Source organism: Gossypium hirsutum, chromosome D13, assembly GCF_007990345.1.
Source record: "Gossypium hirsutum isolate 1008001.06 chromosome D13, Gossypium_hirsutum_v2.1, whole genome shotgun sequence".
In the NCBI taxonomy this organism is placed as follows: Eukaryota; Viridiplantae; Streptophyta; class Magnoliopsida; order Malvales; family Malvaceae; genus Gossypium; species Gossypium hirsutum.
The window spans coordinates 32,979,389-32,997,102 of NC_053449.1; the positions used below are offsets into that span (position 1 = coordinate 32,979,389).

The 17,714-nt window shown below is 34.7% G+C and overlaps 2 non-coding genes across 2 annotated transcripts; both read right to left on the reverse strand.

Annotated features, from left to right (window-relative positions):
- Positions 1–787: 787 nt before the first annotated feature.
- LOC121226081 (small nucleolar RNA R71) lies at positions 788–894 on the reverse strand. Its single transcript, XR_005923977.1, has one exon. It is a non-coding gene; the product is annotated as a small nucleolar RNA R71 (small nucleolar RNA).
- Positions 895–6,571: 5,677 nt separating this feature from the next.
- LOC121225822 (small nucleolar RNA R71) lies at positions 6,572–6,678 on the reverse strand. The gene has a single exon (XR_005923726.1). It is a non-coding gene; the product is annotated as a small nucleolar RNA R71 (small nucleolar RNA).
- Between the last annotated feature and the right edge of the window lie 11,036 nt (positions 6,679–17,714).

Genomic DNA, 17,714 nt, shown 5'->3' on the forward strand with positions numbered 1-17,714 from the left:
GTTTTTTATTGTGTTCTTTAGTTAATTAATTTAGTTGATTTTAGTTTTAATCAATCTCTCAAATTTTTCGGTTAAATAATGGAAAGACAGTAATTACTAGTAGTTTTAGTCCTCGTGGGAATGATATCTTTGCTCACTGCAAGGGTACTATTAATTGATAGGTGCACTTGCCTTAGTTGAATTTTTAATTGGTTTCATGGACATCAAGTTTTTGGCGCCGTTGCCAGGGATTGAAATATGTGGAAAACTTTATTTTTATTAATTTAGCCATTTTTACCTAAATATTTTAATATTTTAATTTAATTTTTACATTTTAATTTCTCATTTGTTTTCTTCTGATAGGTTCTTTTGGTTTATGACTAGAGGAAACTCGTCAGATCCATTCCTTTTTTACAGTGAGATTGAAAAGACTGCTCGTAAAAATCATAGAGAGGTTAAAGAAGCAAGGCAAAGTCAACAGAATGTAGTAGACAATCAAGAGAAAAATTATATTACTGTAGATTATGTTAAGCCTAATCTGATTGGGACTGAATCGAGTATTGTGAGACCTACCATTAATTCAAACAATTTTAAGCTGAATACTCATTTGGCTAACTTTCTAGAGATTTGTGACACTTTCAAGATCAATGGCGTTACTGATGATTCCAAATGGTTACAGTTGTTCCCATTCTCATTGAGGGAAAAGGCAAAATAGTGGTCGAATTCATTGCCACGAGGTTCTATCACGACTTGGGATTAGATGATCGAGAAGTTTCTGTTAAAGTACTTTCCACCGGCTAAAACAACTAAGTTGAGGAACGACATCTCTTGTTTTGCTCAAATTGATTTGGAGACATTATATGATGCATGAGAGAGATTTAAAGATCTATTGAAAAGGTACCCTCATCATGGGTTACCGTTGGGGTTACAAGTTCAAACCTTCTACAACGGTTTAAATCCTTCAACTAGGAAATTAATTGATCTAGCGGTCGGTGGAACACTGAATAATAAAACACCCGAGGAAGCTTAAGAGTTTGTTGAAGAAATAGCAGTGAATAACTATCAGTGGCAAGTCATGAGAACAAAATCGATGAAAGTAACCGATGTTTTTAATATAGATACAATTGCTATGCTGGCAAGCAAAGTGGAAGCACTAAATAAAAAATTCAATGGTTTCAATTTTTCTAAGCAGGTAAATCTGGTGATGAAATGTGATGCGAATGGGGTAGAGATGATTAATCCAGAATACTCACCCTTCGAGTTTAACATGGAGCATAAGCAAGTCGACTTTTTGGGTAATAATTCTAGACTTCAAAATAATCCCTACAAAAATACTTATAATGCAGGATGGAGGAATTATCCAAATTTCTCTTAAGGTCATCAAGGAAAGAAAATGTCACAACCCCCTCTGGGTTTTCAGCAACCTTATCCGCAAGAGAAGAAGCCAAACCTTGAGGATATGTTGGCTAAATTTATTTCGGTGTCAGAAACTCGATTTCAAAACACTTACAAAACTCTAAACAATCAACAAGCATCAATTGGATAGCTTGCCAAACTTATTTCAGAAAGACCACAAGGGACCTTACCTAGCAACACTGAAACTAACCCAAGCAAGCAAATTCACGCAATCATTGTTCGAAACATGAAAGGGATAGTCGAGCCTGAAAAGAAGTCGAAGCTAAAAGCTGTTGTGAAAAGTGATGAGATTGAGAAAGGTAAGAAAGAGCATAAGCCAATAATTAGAGAATATAAACCACGAATCCTTATCCAACAACATTGAAGAGAGACTGCACAAAAAAACAAAATGGTAAATTTCTTGAACTTTTAAAAAAACTGCATATTAACTTACCTTTTGTTGAAGCCTTTTGACAGATGCCAAAGTATGTAAAATTTTTAAAGGAGTTGTTAACAAAGAAAAGGAAGTTAGACAACTTGTCGACTGTGGGGCTCAATGCAGTTTGCTTGGCCATTCTCTAAAACAAACTCCCCAACAAACATAAAGATGCAGGGAGTTTTACTATTCCTTGTCTCATTGGTATTTTAAATGTTGAAAGCGCTTTGGCTAATTTGGGAGCTAGTATAAATGTTATGCATTATACGATGTTTAAACAACTTGGTATTGGGGAACCCAAACCCACTAGGATGAGTATTTAATTAGTGGATAGATCAATTAGATATCCTAGGGGTATTACTGAAGATGCACTTGTGAAAGTTGATAAATTTATATTCCCTATTGATTTTGTTGTATTGGACATGGATGAGGATATTGAGGTACCTATGATCTTAGGTCAACCCTTTTTAGCCACTGCTAGTACTATTATTGATGTGGGTACGAGTGAACTTGTGCTTCATGTAGTTGATGAAAACATTACTCTTTAAGCATGTGATTTTGTGAGAGTCCCTAATGAGCGCGATGATAATAATTATTCTGTTAATGTTAATAATCATGTGACTCAACGTTCTTTGCAGGAAATCCTTCATGAGAACATGTTGGAGCCATATTTTATTCAAAGTGATAGAATTCGAGGGTCAAGTGAATAGCGAATGGTGCAGCTCGACGAACTAGATGAATGGTGACCAAAGGTTGATGAGAAACAAAAAAAACTACAAGGAAAAAATAAAGCAACACGATGATGTGCATTTGAAGAGAATGAACAAATTCAAAGTTGGGGACAAAGTGCTGGTAGTCAAATCGAACCTACGAATTTTTCCTTCAGAGTTTAAGTCTAGAGGGTTCAACCCATTTGTGGTAAAAACCGCTTTTCCATAGGTACTGTTGAGGTAACACATTCCGAATTCGGCACATTCAAGGTAAACATACTTGTCTCAAACTTTATTTTGGTGTTAAAATTGATAACGAGAGAGATGAGCTTAGCCTCTAAGATCCACCTTAACCGTGAGATGAGCTTAGGCTCTAAGATCCACCTTAACCGTGAGTTTAAAAAGGGAAGTCAAGCTTGGACTCTAAATAAGCGCTTCTCGGGAGGCAACCCGAGTGCTTTTGTATTATTTATTTATTTTAATTTCATTAAAGAAACTTCAAAAAAATTACATTCATTTTTATTTTTAACTATGTTTTTATTTTTATTATTTTGATGGTTGTTTTTTTCGAGTATGTAATATCTTTACCTTTTATTTATTTTTGTTTATCTTCTTATTAGTTTGCTCGAAAGCATGCACTTCATTTAGATTTGCCGACGATTCTGATTTTCCCTATTTTGGCAATTTCATCCAAATTCAGGGCATTTTTAGTTCTCTTTCTCTCTTTTTTGATATTGTGCTTATTCTAAGCTTATATCTGTTTGTACATTGAGAATAATGTATATCTTAAGTGTAGGGAGGTTGTTTGAATATTTGTGATAAAATCCCTGAATTATTTGTGTTTAAGTAATTTTCTCATATCCTCCATTAGAGTGAATTTTTTTATTTGGAATTTTTATTGATGTTGTTTTGGATTAATTAGTAGTGTGTGATTTATACTTTAAGACACGAGAGAGTCAAACATGATAAGTTTTTTTTCAAAAATAAATATTTTAGGTTGTCTCCCTAAATTGAAGTATTATCTTGAATTTTTAAATTTGCAAGTTTGACATCAAAACCATAATTTTTTGTGAGCTTTTGAGCCTATAGAGCATATATTTTATTTCATGCTTTTGGTTGCAAGTGTGTCAACTTGATTTGTCATTCTAGAACTTGTTTCGATTATCCTTATTAAGACCACATTATTGATTTGATGTATTGAGATGATAGAGGCACTTAGGATTTAACCCATTTAACGTATAAAAAACTTACCTATTAAATTAACCATTAGTAAACCCCTTTGATCCTAACACAATTTTTTGTAACCCGTTAAGTTAACCCGTAACACATATATATGTTGTAAAATTATCCTTGTTATTGACTCCCTTTTTGTTAAGATTTGATTTGGTTAGCTGCCTAACTATGTTTCATTTTTTTTTGAATTGCCGAATTTTATTTTTGTTCTTAAAAAATAGAAAAACATGAAAAAAATTATGAAAATGAAAAAAAAAACATATTTGATTGGGCTTGAATAGTTAGGTTGTAATTTCTCTTAATTCAACAACTGATTGTTTTCTAGTTTCATAACTTCTTTGATCTCAGTTATAACCAACTTTTCTGGCATTTTCCATACCCTTAACCTATGCCCCATTAGAACTTTGAAAAGACCTCTTGATCGGTGTCTCATCTCATTTTATAGTGGTGGAGATTTGATTTTTAAGCAAGCCTATGGTAATGACATCTCTATTCAGCTATTGAGTGCATATTTCACGAACCTTAAACACTTTTGAGTGCTTGAGTGGATCTTTGTGAGGATGGAAATTCTTGTTAATTTTGAATTTAAGGTAATTATTTAAATAAGGGGAGACACCTATGTTTTTGTGCTTTAAAAATTTTAGCTTGGACTGCTTGAATATTTAATACCCTTTTGGTTAAATTTCCAATGCATGATTTTTTGTGAATTATCTAGAAGTATTATTGATGAAAATGACAAATTAAGAAAGTTAACTTGAATATGGATTGAAAGTTTTGCTTGAGGACAAGCAAACACTAAAGTGTGGGGATATTTGATAAATACTAACAGTAACATGTTTTAACCTCATTCTTAATGCATTTTTGGATGATTATTTGATTTAAAATAATACATTTTATGCTATTAATCCTTTAAATTTATGTTTGTATACCTAGGAGAGCATTTGAGAGAAAAAGGAGCGAAATACGAGCGACAATTAGAATATTGGAGCAAGTTTCAAGAGCCATATAGACTGGGCCATTCCACATGGGCTGGACACAAGGTAGTGTGAGCCACACGGGCTCTCACATGGCCATGTGAGCCACACGGGCTGTCACAGGGCCATGTGCCAAATTGTGTGGATTTCGTGAATCGCACTCCGAATACTCGAAAAAACTCAATTTTTAATTTTTCGAGCATTCTAAAACCTATATATGAGAAGGATAAGAAGATGCGAATAAGACGTCAGAGAATATTGAAGAAAACAACTCGAAGAACACCATTGAAGCCGACTCTGAAGTAGATTTTCATCAGGATTGAAGATTTCCTTTCGAGGTTTATTATGAGTTTTCTTTTTTCTTATGGTTATATTGACTTTGAGATGTTTTTATTTGTGATTATGACCTAATTTCTAAATACCTAGGGAGATGAATCCTAGGATTGATTTTGTTATTTGATTTCTATTTTTACGCAATAAATACTTGGATCTTACTCTCAATTTTGTATGCTTAATTCTTGGTTTAATATTTCTAGACTATTAATCCATGTTTGTTGTGCTTAAATCAAAGGAGGAATAGACCCTCTTTAAGAGTAAATCTAGCATAATTGAGTGGAGTTGCATACAATCCTAGAATTGGATGACATAAATCTACTGGATTAGAGTCGAATCTAATAGGGGATCCATAGATCGAGTTAATGCGACAATAGGGGTTTTAATTAGCAAAAAAAATTCAATTAATCAACTCAGAGTCAGTTTCTCTTAGCCTTGAAAAAAGATATTAGCATAATTTAGGGATTTCTATTAGTCAAGATACTAAGTGAAGAAATTGCGTGATTCAGATTTATAATAACAGATGAAGTCTAGGCGGATTCTTTCCTAGGTATTGTCTCACTTCTTAGTTGTTAATTGATTATTTTCCTGATTTGTTCTTTTTCGATTCTTTAGTTAATTAATTTAGTTGATTTTAGTTTTAATCAATGTCTCTAATTTGATGGTTAAATAATAGAAAGACAGTAATTACTAGTACTTTTAATCCTCGTGAAAACAATATTTTTCCTCACCGTAGCTATACTATTAATTGATAGGTGCGCTTGCCTTAGTCAAATTTTTAGTTGGTTTTGTGGACATCAAGTTTTTGACATTATTACCGGGAACTAAAATATTAGGAAAACTTTATTTCTATTAATTTAGCTATTTTTTACTTTAATATTTTAATATTTTTATTTAATTTTTATATTTTAATTTTTCATTTGTTTGCTTCTGGCTGGTTCTTTTGGTTTATGGCTAAAGCAAACCCGTCTGGTCATTTACTTTTTTATAGTGAAATTGAAAAGACTGCTTGTAGAAATCGTAGAGAGGTTTGAGAAGCAAGGGAAAGTCAACCAGATATAGTAGATGATCAAGAGGAATATGATATTACTGTGGAAATGGATGATAATCACAATAGTTAACTACCTCTTGCAGGTTTTGCTTTTCGGACAATGTATGATTATGCTAAGCCTACTCTGATTGGGACTAAGTCGAGTATTGTCTGACCTACCACTAATGCAAACAATTTTGAGCTGAAGCTAAACACAATTCAGATGGTACAACTGTATGTTCAGTTTGATGGTTTGTAAGATGAAGATCTGAATACTCATTTGACTAACTTTCTAGAGATTTGTGACACTTTTAAGATCAATAGCGTTACTGATGATGCTCTATGGTTACAGTTGTTCCCATTCTCACTCAGGGAAAAGGCAAAATAGTGGTTGAATTCATTGCCACGAGGTTCTATCATGACTTGGGATTAGATGACCGAGAAGTTTCTGTTAAAGTGCTTCCCACCAGCTAAAACAACTAAGTTGAGGAACGACATCTCTTGTTTTGCTCAAATTGATTTGGAGACATTATATGGTGCATGAGAGAGATTTAAAGATCTATTGAGAAGGTGCCCTCATCATGGGTTACCGTTGTGGTTACAAGTTCAAACCTTCTACAACATTTTAAATCCTTCAACTAGGAAATTAATTGATGCAGCAGCCGGTGGAACACTGAATAATAAAACACCCGAGGAAGCTTAAGAATTTATTGAAGAAATGTAGTGAATAACTATCAGTGGCTAGTCATGAGAACAAAATCAATGAAAGTAGTCGATGTTTTTAATAAAGATGCAATTGCTATGTTAGCAAGCCAAGTGGAAGCACTGAATAAAAAACTCGATGGTTTCAATTTTTCTAAGCAGATAAATTCGGTGATGAAATGTGATGCGAATGGGGTAGAGATGATTAATCCAGAATACTCACCCTTCGAGTTTGACATGGAGCATGAGCAAGTCAACTTTTTGGGTAATAATTCTAGACCTCAAAATAATCCCTAAAAAAATACTTATAAAGCTAGATGGAGGAATCATCCAAATTTCTCTTAGGGTCGTCAAGGAATGAAAAGGTCACAACCCCCTCCGGGTTTTCAGCAACCTTATCAGCAAGAGAAGAAGTCGAACCTTGAGGAGATGTTGGCTAAATTTATTTCGGTGTCAGAAACTCGATTTCAAAACACTTAGATAGCTCTAAAAAATCAACAAGCATCAATTAAAGGTCTTGAAAATCAAATTGGATACCTTGCCAAACTTATTTCAGAAAGACCATAGGGATCTTACCTAACAACACTGAAACAAACCCAAACGAGAAAATCCAAGCAATCATTGTTTGAAACGTGAAAGGGTTAGTTGAGCTTGAAAAGAAGTCAAAGCTAGAAGCTGTTGTGAAAAGTGATGAGATTTAGGAAGGTAAGAAAGGAATAAAATCATGAATCCCTTACCCAGCAATATTGAAGAGAGACAGTACAAATGAACAAAATGGTAAATTTCTTGAACTTTTAAAAAAACTGCATATTAACTTTTCTTTTGTTGAAGCCCTTTCATAGATGCCAAAGTATCTAAATTTTTTAAAGGAGTTGTTAACAAAGAAATGAAAGTTAGACAACTTGTCAACTGTGGAGCTCAATGCAGTTTGCTCGGCCATTCTCCAAAACAAACTACCCAAGAAACTTAAAGATGCAGGGAGTTTTACTATTCCTTGTCTCATTGGTAGTTTAAATGTTATGCCTTATAAGATGTTTAAACAACTTGGCCTTAGGGAACCCAAACCTACTAGGATGAGTATTTAATTAACGGATAGATCAATTAGATATCCTAGGGGTATTACTGAGGATGCACTTGCGAAAGTTGATATATTTATATTCCTTGTTGATTTTGTTGTATTGGACATGGATGAGGATATTGATAAATACTAAAAGTAACACCTTTTAGCCTTATTCTTAATAGGTTTTTGGATAATTTTTTATTTAAAATGATACATCTTATGCTCCTAATCCTTTAAACTCATGTTTCTATACCTCGGAGAGCATTTGGGAGCAAAAAGAGCGAAATACAAGTGAAAATAAGAAAATCAGAGCAAGTTTCAAGAGCCATACGGGCTGTGGCATTTCACATAGACTAGGCACACGACCATGTGAGCCACACGGGCTACCACAACGACCATGTGCCAGATCGTGTGGATTTCATGAATCGTACTCCAAACACGCAAAAAAACGTAATTTTTAGGTGTTTCAGGCATTATAAAACCTATATATGAAAAAGATAAGAAGATGGAGTAAGCCGTCAGAAAATATTGAAGAAAACAACTCAGAAAACACCATTGAAGCCATCTCTAAAACAAATTTCCATCAAGATTAAATATCTCCTTATTATTTCTTTAAATTTTATTATGGGTTTTCTTGTTTCTTATGGTTATACTATCTTTGAGATGTTTTTATTTGGGATTATGAACTAATTTTCTAAATACCTAGAGAGGTGAACCCTAAGACAGATTCTGTTATTTGATTTATTTTTTTAAGCAATAAATATTTTGATTTTGTTCACAATTTTGTGTGCTTAATTCTTGGTTTGATATTTCTAGACTATTAATCCATGTTTGATGTGCTTATATCAAAGGAGAAATAGACCCTCTTTAAGAGTAGATCTAGCATAATTGAGTGGAGTAGTATAAAATCCTAGAAATGGGACAACATAAATCTTTCAGATTAGAGTCGAATTTAATAATGGGATCCATAGATCGAGTTAATGCAACAATAGGAATTTTAATTAGAAAGAAACTTCAATTAATCAAATTAGAGTCAGTTGCTCTTAGTCTTGAAGAGAGATATTAGCATAATTTAAGGATTTCTACGGATCAAGATATGAAGTGAAGAAATTGTGTGATTTAGATTGATAATGACAGATGAAGTCTAGGTGGATTCTTTCCTGGGTGTTGTCTCGCTTCTTGGTTGTTAATCGATGATTTTCCTGATTGTTCTTTATCATGTTCTTTATTTAATTAATTTAGTTAATTTTAGTTTTAATCAATGTCTCAAATTTTTCGATAAAGTAATAGAAAGATTGTAATTACAAGTACTTTTAGTTCTCGTGAGAACAATATCTTTACTCACCCTAGCTATACTATTAATTGATAGATGCACTTGCCTTAGTCGAATATTTAGTTGGTTTAGTGGACATCAGTTCCTAAGCCGACTCTTGCATGTATGATGTATGTTTAAAATCCTCTGCATATTGTAGTAAAATCGTAAAATCTACATTAAGAAAAGTAATGTATGAATGACAAATAAAAGAGCATGTATTGCATGAAATCTGATGGCCCAAGTGAGAAAAAAAAATCTTGAAGCTAAAAAGTGTGTTAATGTGTCTGAAAGTATGAACGAGTCTAATGTGAAATGCAAAAGTGTCTTGTAAAAATGAGTATGTCTGTCATGAGCATGTCATTGCATGATGAGTCTATGTCTGTCTCCGGAGTCGTCAAAGGGGTCTGTCGAGATTAAAAACATGAATCTCTAAAAGGACAAGTCCATGGCTATGGCACTAAAGGACCATATTGTGTAAGACTGTAACTAGTGGTTGATGGCATCATATGGGAAGATAATGTCATGTAAGAACGTAACTGGTGGGTTATGACATCATATAGGGAGAAGACCATATAATGTAAGACCGTAATTGACAGGTTATGGCATCATATGGAAAAATTTAAGGAAGGTTATTGCCTAATGTGATTCCCTGTGTGTTCGAGGACAATGAGTGGTAAACCTCACTAAGCGTGAGTCTAGGAAAATCCCTATTGCCTAAATAACCAGAAGAAGGAAAGCCTTTGTGGCACAACTCTTAATAGGAAAGGCATTGTGGTGAATATTGGATATTAAGGAATGCCTAGAACAATTTTAAAGGAAAGCCTTCTTGGCAAACCTCTTAAGGGACACCTTTGTGGCAAGGCTCTGAAAGGAAAGCCTTTGTGGTTACTGAATGTAAAGGACAACCTTTGTGGCACTACTCTGGACAGGAAAACCTTTGTGGTGAATATTGGATATAAAGGACAACCATTTTTTAAAAACTCTGGATAGGAAAGCCTTTGTGGTGAGTATTGAATGCAAAGGAAAAGCCTTTATGGTGATATCTCTGTTTAAGAATGCCTTGGTGGCAAATCTCTGAAATGAAATGCCTTTGTGGCTATCTCTGAGGAAAGCCTCTATGGCTACCCCCACAAAAGAAGCCTTCACGGCTATATCTGAAAGGAAATGCCTTTATGGCGCAACGTAAGGAAGGATGCCTTAGTGGCAAGTCTGCAAAAGGATGCCCTTGCGGCAAATACAAAGGAAGCCCTATGACTATTTAAATAATAGAATGCATTCACATCAAAATTCTGAATGAATGATGTGAAAGGAAATAGGAAAGAATGGTATGAAAGATTCTCTGAAGGCAAGGTAAAGATAGGAATTTGAGGTATAGTAAGTGTAAGAGATGACGTATGAGAAAAGTAAAAAGGACTGAGTATCCATCGAACTCTAAAATAAAGGCACCATGTGTAGATGAATGGGTGAAGTTCGCATAGTGACAAGAAATGAACAATGAAGTTAAAGTGCACCAGAATAGGTGGTGAATCTAAGATATGTGTTATAGGCATGTATAGATAGTACCCTGAAGTATGAAGGATTTGGGCTAACTCTGTGTGAAGTAATGAGCGTAGTTTACCTTGCTCGAAGGTCATGGAAAAGTCAAAAAGAAAGAATAAGATTTTAAGTCTGTAAATAAGGTAAATAAAATGGTTAAGGACTATGTAAAGATAAGATTTAAAAAGGGACATAAAAAGTGAAGAGATATTAAGTATAGTGCGCTCAAAGGAAAGAAACGACCATTTGAGTTTGGACCTCGAATCTGGAGCCTAATAGAGTGAAGGTTAATAAACATGAAAGGAAGATAAGTCACTAAGGACCTTGAGAGGAAGAAAAATGCCTAATTTAGGGAAGAGTAATTATAGTCTATTAAAGAGGAAAACCCTAGCGAAGTAACCGCCAGAAGGAATAATGAGAATTCAAAGGACACATGAAGGACATGCAAAGCATTGATCACGATTGATATAATGAATCAGGTATTTTAGGTTTAGCTCACTAAGTTCTTATGAACTCACTAAATTTATTTCCTGTTTTAGGTTATGAAGGAGTATACGTCGATGGACGATGTTAGGACTATGCCAAAAGGGAATGGTGTGATGGGTTGTTGTGCATACAGAGGAAATTAAGTGGCATATTAAAAACTACACATTAAATTATTAAGTAACATTTCAATATGTAGTACACAATAGTGCGAAAAACCTAAATAGAGATCACTGAAATTTTATTGAATTTTAATCCTACCCATACATTGTACACACAAAAAACTCTATCACAAATAGACATTTTTTTGCATAGGCAAAATGTTAGAAGAAAAGTTTAAGTTATATTTGTATAAGGCGTAACACCCGAGATTTGGATCCGGTAGATCGGTTTGGATCTAGGGCATTATATACAATATCATTTACCTACTGACAACAATCAACACATAACTAGCATGATCACACAACAACATTTATCAATCAAGAGGCAACGTGCAAAAACTCACCTAATGGTTCCTTGCTTCTTCAGCATAGCTTTTCCAAACAACAGAGCCTCCTTTGTCCATGCAGCGGTTCCTCAATTTCTCCCTTATAGGACTTAAACTCAAACCTCTACTATGACATAGAGAGCTTCCTTCACCTGTATTCTCTTCTTCTTCAGAATAACTAAAGAAGACGATGCTGTGGAGAGCAGAAGATTTATACATAGAATTGTGAAAATTTTGTCCCCACCCACGCTTATATATGCTCTTTGGGCACAATCTTCACCGGCCATTTCTTCCATCCACTCTTACTAATTTTGTCTCCCACTTTGGAACCAAATAATTCCAATCTAACTGAACTTGAATTGTAATCCAACTATTTGAAATTCAGCCACTAAAATTTTAAAATCTTCCATCAGAGTCCAACAGTTTACTAGTCCTTTCAATTTAATCTTAGCTTTCCCAAATTCCTGGGCAATTAAAGTAACTGAATGAAACAAACCCCACCATTTGAGATCATTGAACATACAAGCATCGCACAAGACCTAAACGTACAAAAATACGATCCCATATCAAGCCAATTACATAAGTCTAACCATTATTATCGTATCACAAAAACATTAATACTAAATTGACCATTTGCACAAAAAAGGTCCTTATATACATGCCACAAAGTCTAGATTTAAAATGAACATATATCTACCATCTTGTGATAGTGTGAGCTCTTCCATTGATCTAGGTTGGCAAGTTTCACAAGGTGATAGTCTACAGGGAAGGAAAACAAATAAAGTAAGCATTAAGAATGCTTAGTAAGTTCAAATGAAATTTCTGTTCTTACCTTGATCAATTAAAGTATAATAAAATATCAAACATTTTGGCATTCAAAAGTGGTTATTCTTGGCATGTATTGTCACATCTAGATACACATCAACATTATCAACCAATAGATTAGTCATACTTGCATATCATGAGAAATATCATGAACATTAAGAAAATAATATCCCTATAACATATTGGATATCAATCCTATACCATATCATTTCCAATTCACATTTAAGTTTCCATTACCATTCAACTAAATATTGTCTGATAGAACTATAGTAAAATGGGCTCAGATACATAGGAATAAGTTTTGAACATAAGCTAACAATATATCAAGGTTGCTCACACAAGCTGACATTATAATAACGCTCCTCACTCAAACTGACAATATATCAAAGTTGCTCACACAAGTAGACACTATAACAAGGGTACTCACACAAGCTGACATTATATTGAGGTTACTCATCTAGGCTAAACCTACGATATATATATATAATTTGACAATCTGCACCAAATGCTAGAGCTCGCTATAATCTAAAAAATCCCTGATCAAGGGCACTTAAAACCTAATGGCATACCATACGTATCCTAACCTTTTACTAAGTTTACATAGACATCATTTTCATATATATGACATTACCCATCCCTGTAATGATTACATATCTCATTTACAAGTCTTATAATCAATCAAATTTCACATTTGCACCCTATTCTATTTCATAATAGCCAATATTCACATAACTTTTCAATTCAGTCCATACAGGCCAGACATGCCAATTTCACTAAATTCTAATTATATTAAACCATATAGATGAAATCAAACACAATTCACACATAATATAAAATAAGATAGTATGTTCCATATGAACGTAGTTGTTCAAAATGTGAACAAAGTGGATACTTTAGGGGCTCATTCGCAATTTTAACTTTTCCCCGATTAACTCCACCTTGATTTGATTATGATCTAAACAATTATTTTATATAAAAATAAATACCAAACATTCTTATACTATACTATGATATGCAATATCCTATAGAATTTTAATTTTCAATTTTCGCACATTTTATTTTATTCAATTTAGTTCTTGAACTCCGGATAAGCTTAACTTTTGATTTCTAATTTTGGATTAAAAGTCAATTTCATATACTCTAATTAGGGACCTTATATTTTCTATTACTACAATAATTTTATGTTAAGTTTTACATTCATTCAATTTGGTCCCTAATGAAACAAAGTTAACAATAAAAAATCAACTTTACAATCTAGTCCTTTTCATAATCTAAGCTTAAAATCTATCAATTTCCAGCCTAACTCTTCAAGAACTCAACAATGGTAACTTTCTGAAACATTAATAATTTTACAAATTGGTACACATGCTAGCAAAATCAATCTCCCATAACCCCAAATTCATAAAAAAGACAGGAAAAGAACTTGAATTTTTTTTAGGTTTTTCCTTCTATAGACGACAACAAGAATAAATGAGGAAGATGATATATTTTTTCCCACATAATTATGCTTTTATACCTTGATTAAAAATTAGTTAACATTAATTAATTAACATAATCTTTAATAAGTTTACTTTTATTACGATTAACCTTATTAGTGGGAAAAAACCTCATCATCCACTATATTATATTATAAAATGATTTATTTACTATTTGTGACATTTGGCTATTTAATATTTAGGTATTTAAACCTTTGGCCAATTAAAAACCTATAGTGATTGGACTTTTACAATTTAGCCCTTAGGGCTTAATTAACTATTAATTTGGGAAAACTACTAGATCAATCTTTAATATATTTTTATTTTATCCTCGTAAAAATTAAAATATAATATTTATGGAATTATACAAAATTTAATGCCATGATTTTCCAGTCTGATTCACATATTACCAAAGGCATAACCATTAGTATTCATTTTATCATATCATGCCATAGGTTTCAGCCACATGGACTTGTAGATCCTCATCTTGTGATTTGTGAGTAGACCAGGATGTCCTCACTGAACACCACAATGCAACAATCCAGATATGCATGGAACACTTGATTCATCAGGCCCATGAAAGCAGCGGTGCGTTTGTCAACCCAAAAGGCATCACAAAAAATTCATACTGCCCATACTTCGTCCTAAAAGTTATCTTCATCGCGTCGGACTCCTTCACCTTGAGTTGGTAGTAACTGAATCACAAATTGATCTTAGAAAACACAGTGGCGCCTCACAACTAGTCAAACAAATCATGAATCCTTGGCAAAGGGTACTTTTTTACCATTAAATTATTCAATTGCATGAAGTCGATGCACATCCTCATGTTTCAATCCTTTTCCTTCACAAGCAAAACTAGAAAACCCCACAGCAATATGCTCAGTCGAATGAAACCTTTCTCTAGCAGCTCCTGGATTTGCGCTTTCAGCTCCCTAAGTTCTTTGAGTGCCATGCGATATGGTGCGAAAGACACTGGTGAATTTCCTAGGTACAGCACAATGGCAAACTCCACCTCGCTATCTGGTGGTAAACGAGGTAGCTCATCAAGAATACATTTGGATTAGATTGTTCGCACTTCACGAACCTCTCTCTCCAAATCCTACCAGCCCATCACAAAATTGAAATAGGCTTTATAGTCTTTTCCTAACATTTTCTCTGCCTTCAATGCTGAGACTATGTTACACTGAGCTCGCTCACCTACCAAAACCACTTTGTTGCATTCGCTGCTTCACAAAGTAACTTCCTTCTACTAAAAACCAATCATGGCCTTATGCTCAGTAAACCAATCCATTCCAAAGATTATGTCGAACCCATAGAATGGTAGCTCTATTAGGTTTGCATAAAATGCTTGACCTTGAACCTCTAGTGGACATCGACGGTACACTCTATTGACTATAGTTTGCAGAGTGAAGGTACCTGTGATGACATAGGTGGAACCTTGCTTCTAAGGTTCCTTTATAGCATAAACTTGTACGAGGACTCCTGACTCTTCCCCTTGGGTCGCAACAGTATGGGCTAGAGTTTACTACCCAACCGACCTTATCTTGCCACCTCTGTCTCGTCCTCGACCATGACCACTCAGTCGCACTTGAGTAGGGGTCGCAGTTTGAGCTTACGAGCCCACCTGTCATTCTGGACAATCCTTAATAAAGTGGTCCTTAGAGCCACACCTGAAGCAGCTCTCAGGTTTCTTATAGCACTCCCCATGATGCTTCCTCTCACAGAGCTCGTAGTATACCTAGCTTGCAAATTGGTACGAACCCTCCTTTTTATCATGTATCCTTCTATCATGACTGATCATATCTACAATTTTGATTGACTATCTTTCAAGATTTTCATGATTTGTGATCCCTTCTTGACCCACGCCCAGATGCTTGCTTATTAGTTCGCGACGCCTTGATGTCTTCAATGGCTTTCACTTTTTCCACCAACTCGTTGAAGTGCACGGTATCGTGAGTCACCAAATATAGTTAGATATCACGATGCAGACCAAACCTGAACCCCTAACAGTGATTCCTTTCTTCTGAGACCATCACTTGAGCATATTGGCTCAGCTGAACGAACTCAGCTTCATACACGGACACAGAAAATTCACCTTGCTGTAAATTGATGAGCTCTCGCTTGTAAGCCTTCAAATATTGCTCGTCCAAGAAATTCTTCTTAAAGGTTGCCAAGAAGAACCCCTAGGTCATATGGTCCGAAACAATTCCTTGCTACATGGTGTTCCACCATCGATTAGCTTCATCGATGAATAGTGACACGCCACAACCTAGCTTCTCATGGTCAGAACAATCCATCTGCTCTAAGATTTTCTCCACACCCTCGATCCAATACTTAGCTTTAGTGGGGTCAGCTCCCCTGACACCACAGAATTCTTTACCACCCAAAGCTCACACATGCTCTAATGGTAAACCACAAATCACACGTGCAGAATAAGCACCAGCAGCTCGCTGAAAAGCTCCTATCATCACCTGAACCAATGGCTCTATACCTTTTTTCCAAAATGATTTCTTAGTGGGGTTGCGTAGCCAAAGTCCGGTCACCTTTTAAGGTGTTAGCAGCTTTGTTCACACAGTTCGTGTTCACTCTACGATGAGGTATTCTTGCTAATTCTAAACGTACAAGAACTACCAACGTTTAGGTAAGACATTACACACTTACTAGATATTCGATTTGCATACTTGCGAACACATTTCATACTAAATAGAAACACATACACGAACTCAGTTCGCAAAGAACAGATTTATAATTGTGAACATAGTTCGCATTTAACAAAAACACATAGCTTACTTATAGAATTGGAAAATAGCAGAGGGATGGCCTAGGGTGTAATCCTACAAAAGATATAGTTGAACCATAGGCGATGTTGTTCCCAAAACTACCTTACAAATAATCACGCAAAAGTACACAAAGCACTTCAATTTTCACCTACCAACTTGGTAGACTTGCCTCGCCTTTTCTAGCGAACACACTCCGCCACTTTCTAGAGAACACAATTTGTCACTTCCTAAAAACTTACCTATCGAATAATTAGTTTATCAAAAAAAACTCAGCTAGCTATTCACTTAGCGGTCACTGCTCCAACGAGTCTAAACCTTGTTCTGATACCAATCAATGTAACACCCCAAACATGACTGAGAAGATTTGACCTAAATCTAGTGTGCCACATTAGCCACCAAAGAGACTCTCCATTAATTCCCAACCTAACCTCCAGCACACTACTTATGAATAACAATAATATTTTAAATAAAAAGATAGCAGCGGAAATTATATATAGAGAAGTAACTATGTGCGTTTACAAAATAATCAAAGAAAGGCTCGCACTTAAGTTCAGATGACTAAACTCCACAAAAGTTCACACAAGTCATGAGTTTGCAAGGTAACTACAGTTCACAACCTTCAAAAAGATCCACAGACAAACCTACTTCAGATCAACATGTTTCACAAAAGATATCATGCATGCTTAGGTTTTCATACTTTGTGGTTTGTCTAATTAACAAGCTTTGCAACCAAAGGAAAACATGCATGCACGGGTTATCATACTGAAGTGTGGTTCGCATAAATCATGGGTCCGCTCACATGTAAGGGTTCACAAAGTCAAGGGTACACATGTAAATATGGATCGTGTCATACAGGGTTTCGTATGTCATAAAACTATTGTTACAAGGGTACACAAATATTAAATCAAAAGAACATAGTACTCATGCACGAGAAACATTGATTTATTATTAGCATAAAAAC